Here is a 5024-nt window from a genome sequence, read left to right as displayed (position 1 = left end):
AAATTGAAAGCATCTTTCCTTGTATCTCTCATAGAATTCGGCCTTATCTGCACAGGGCTGTAAAATTCAATAAGAAGTTAAAATCTGTATAAGATTTTCTGGTCCGCTCAACTCTTCCAAAACGATGTAATCTAACTAATGTTCTTGAAAATCTATGCAGATTGTTTCCCTATCCCAAGTGCTCTCTCTTCCTATGGAACCCCTTTCCGTTGCTTCGTTACTTGTGTTGAAGTGTATACAAGATAGTGAGGCTTCAACCTTAATTTGTGATGCCTCGAAGGATTCTAGTCTGTCTCTTGTCCAACTTATTTCTTTTGACCAATGGATGAAGGTTCTTGCTCTCCTTGTTAACAATAAATCTGATGGTATCAACCTACTGCTGGAATTTACTTCTAAGCTGGCTAGTATTTCCAAAGTCCATATGCAAGACTTAGCTTCCTTCTTGTCTAAAGGATCTGAACTATCCAATCTCCTCAGAAAATTTTGCGGGCTTAGTCCCATCTTTATTACGGCTCCCTCCACTCCTATAGTCCCTCCACCTAACAGCCTATTTTGTAGAGATGCTGCTGCTTTGGAAACAGTAAAAGAGTTTCAGAAGGACCTTTGTTCACTTAGTGAAGCTTCCCTGTTGTATATGGTGCCGAAAGTATCAAGGGCCTTTCCTTTTTTACCTTCACGACAAATTGAGGTAGAATCCTTGGGTGTAGAACACAAACTTTGGCTGTTCCCAAATAAAGGGTTTCTTGCACCTATTTCTATGGAAACTTGGGTCTTCCTTGCCAACTTGGCACCGGCCACTATTGAGGAATGCAAACTTAAAGTTCTCAAAGGAATTCAGCTCTTGGATAAAGGTGATCTGATTAAAGCTCCGCTCAATATGAATTTCCTTGATGATAAAAAATGCAGTTCAAATACTGGTTTATATGCAAGAACCAAAGGTGTGATGACCTTTAGTAAAAATAATGCGGATTACTACACTAAAACAGTATGGAATGTATTCAGGCCTTACCTTAAGTATGCATGCAAATTTTTAGACCCTAAAGCTTCTTGCGAGTCAAGCATCATTTGGTTTGACCATGCAATTTGGTTTGCCCTCAACAATCTACCGAGTATCTTTCCTGACAAAGCTGAAGAATTCCATCTCTCCCTCTTTTGATCGTGGCTTGGTGGTCAAGCTAAGGAGCTGGTCCTAGCTCAGATCGCTTTTATTCAATACAGATCAATTATGTGTGACACCCTCCATGAGCTTGGGTCAGATGCATGTGGCACTCTTTTAACCACATATGGCAGTTATAAAGGAATAAAGAGTATGGTGGGGCAAATCAAGCCTAATATGGATGATGATGAAACTCAAGTCTCCAAATGCCCTAACACTCTGGTCTCCCCGTCTGCTTCTTACACCTCTTTTTTGACTCCCTCCTCGAGTGATGCTGTTTTTGGGAGAGGGAGGGGTAGAAGTTATGGTAGAGGCCGGGGAAGAAACCTACCCGGTCAGAAATATTTTGGATATGTAAAATGCAGGTACAGAGGAACGCCTGTGGCAGACTTTACCTACCTCCAAAGGAAGAAGCTTGTAATAGAGTATTTTCACATTGCTTGTTTACTAGCAAGATTTTGGATTTCCTTACTCCCCAAGCTATCTTTTCAGAATGTTTTAGACATGTTTTTGGATCAACTCTGTTACTAAATGAAGTGATGTTTGGATGGAGATACTTGCCACCTATCAAGAATCTATTTTATTCGAATGATTTCCTCCGTAATGAAAAAGTTCCTATCTGCTCTTGTCATCTTTTTCTGAAGTTTTGTAAGACTTTTGCTAACTTTGGCTCACATGTGTGTACTAATGATGTTGGAATCATATCTGATATTCCTATAAGGAACCTCTTGAAAAAAGGCTTGAATCATATTCCTCCTTTCCCACTAAATCCTCAGTTGGCCTTATTGGCTCTACTTGAATGCCTGGCCGACTTGGCCTTAAAACTCCAACTGGAGGTAGAAGCTCACATTCTACTTACCTCAACACTCAAAAGAATTTTTTTGGAATAAGATTAGTCTTATGCCGCAAGTATGGCTTTGTACTGATACTACCTGGCTTACCCCTAAAATTAAGACTTCCATTTCTGATGTTAAGGAGAAATGGTTCATTATTGGACTTGATAAAGCCTCTAATACTGCTTCCTTTATTTGTAAAAGGTTAGCATTTGAGTCCGCATATTCTAGACTCAACGGTCTTGAATTTTTAAAAATTGATACATCTCCGCTGGATATTGCGACACTTTTAAATAATGAACTTTCTGGACTAGGTTATTATCCCAACTCTCTGAAAATTCCTGTTCTCTTCTCAACTTATAAAAATCATAAGCATAAATTTAGATGGATTTTCGACGCATCCAATAGTCTTTTTCCATGATTACGAATGATATCACCTACTGCTTAAATTTTATTTTGGAAGAAATTGAAGCTATTTGCGCCATCAAATGCAATGATCTCAAACGATTTAGAAATATACATTGTTGCCCTTTTTGGATCATAAAAAACGCTACTGAGGTTTCTATTAACCTCCCAAAAAACATTTTCTCTATCTTTACTGCAGACATAACACAATGTTATGAGAATATTCCTCTAAGAGGACCCGATGGTCTATTTAATACTCTATCTACTCTTATAAAGTTAGCTTTTTCTCATAGAGAAAATTTGGATTTACATGTATCTCACAAAAATGCATAAAGGTTGGGTTAAAAAATCGAATAAATCCACACCTTTCATATTTAAAGAGGATGATTTGTATAAATGTATCTCTTGGCTCCTTAATAACTGCTGTATCCAAGTAGGTGCTACCTGCTACAAACAAATTTTAGGAATCCCGATGGGATTTTCATGCTCTCCGATTATGTGTAATCTTTATCTTTGTCACTTCGAATACCAATGGATCTTTAAAATGATTAGTAACCCAGCTAATACGTTGTCACTTACACACTTTTGTCACTCCTTTAGGTTTATGGATGACTTATGTAGCTTTAACAATCCAATGTTCAAGGATGCACTTAAAGATATTTATCCGACTTGTCTTAACATCGAACCGACGTACTCCGATAGAGTTATATGGCAGGACAAGTGGGTCATTTCCAAGACTCACTTCCTGAATATTGAGTTTATACTTACCTCCCCATTTGTGGGTAATTTTTATACTCGTTTCTTTTGGAAAAGAGAAAATCTCAAACTCATATCCTCTGAATTTACAAAAAGAAAAAGCAATAGACCTTTCAAAAACTCACTACATACCTGTCTAGGTATGCTTTTTCTTATTGTGTATGCCTCGTCTGACAGCTTTATACCATTTGAAGAAATCACTACCCTTATTAACAAATTTATTAATAATGGGTGTTCTAAAAAAGACCTTGTTGCTTGTATCCGTAACTCATTAAAAAAGCATAAATGGACTGGTCTTAAGTTTAACCTATAGAATTTGATTAATCTTATTGAACCGAAAAAAGATGTATTTAATATTTCTTGAGGTAGTAGGCCCTTATTCTATGGGTCTACTACCTCATAGAATATGGTGCCTGGGTATGGGTGGGCGCGTGCGCACACACACACACACACACACACACACACACACACACAAATTCACTAGTCATTACTCAAGCTTCACCACTTTAATTAGTTTGAAAAAACTTGGTTTTTTACAAAAAACCCCTCCCGGTACTCACCTTTACATGTCTAGTAAACCATCTATTACATGATCGCACAAACAATTGTCACAGTAAAAACAAGTGTTTGGACGTTTGACAAAGGTAGGATACGGGTAGATAAGATTACACCATACTCCATGATGCGTGGCGTGCTTTTGAAATATCCTCTGAGTGGCTGGCCATAGCTGCGATACAAAAAAATCTTTTGTGATGGAAGAAACTGCGCTAGCAGATATAATCGTTCTGAAAAACCTCGCTTCATTGAATATTCTACATAATAGTATTGTAGACCTATGCCCATTGCTTCAGTTACCATCGCCAGACAAATATTATTCCTAAAATGCTCTCGACCCCAAAGAGTCACCCGTGTCACTCGGTTCTGATACGTCCACCACTTCGTCTGAGTAACAGATGTTCCTAATTGCACAAATAAAAGACGTTCATAACGGAGTAGTGTGGTTCGCTTAGTAGACTCACTTGACTGCTGAAGATGTGCAATAGATATAGCTAAAAACTGATCTCCATTATGAGACATAGCAGATTAGTATGTAGTACACACCCGATGACAAATTTAGATGTTTGTTGTAAACTCTTCAATAGCTACTCAAGACAGTTGCTATGCACTAGTTTGATAAAAAGATGCCCGTCTTTTATAGACATGTATTGGTGACTGAACCCAATGGTCATGTGTTTAAAGAAAAAGCACTAACCAATTTACTTCGTATGCCTCACCCAATAGGCAGTAGCATATGTCCCAAAATTTGTCCTAGTGGATTGATCTTTGACCATAGACTCATGTGTGATGTAGGTTTTATGGTTTACCATCGGTTTATATCCACCCAAGGTTGGGAGCATTGGTTCGTATGTAGACCGAATATCGGTATTTCGGCAGATGGCAAAAAAAACACTGGCTGTCTACTGCCACTCTCAATTAAACACATAGGACACATAATGTGTTATGTTATTTTTTTGAAGTTTTTTTATTTTAAAAAAAGGGGGGCTGCCTTGTACATAAGCTAAAAAGAAGATCCCTTTTCAAAAACCTAATACCTGTATTAGGTTATTAGAACACCTCTGCAGTACGTTCTCAGGTTGTTCCTGTCACACGCTTTCGTTCTGCCGGTTGTAAGGAGTGCCTTAGCTTGCTTGTGCTGATACGTATTTGAGCTCTGCACTTGCTTCAAATTCCCTGATCTCTTGCTGAGTGTAATCCCGGAATAGAAGGTCTTGAAGGTCGGCCTCGATGGCGGGGGAAACGTGAAGATTTCGGGGCCCTTCTCAAGCATGACAGTATCTCTCCTATAAATACCTCATAAGGTGAGTGCCTATGCT

The sequence above is a fragment of the Adiantum capillus-veneris genome, chromosome 4, assembly GCF_014529385.1.
Source record: "Adiantum capillus-veneris isolate H3 chromosome 4, ASM1452938v2, whole genome shotgun sequence".
Classification (NCBI taxonomy): domain Eukaryota; kingdom Viridiplantae; phylum Streptophyta; class Polypodiopsida; order Polypodiales; family Pteridaceae; genus Adiantum; species Adiantum capillus-veneris.
The sequence above is the reverse complement of the archived record's forward strand: the minus strand, read 5'-3'. Positions refer to the sequence as shown.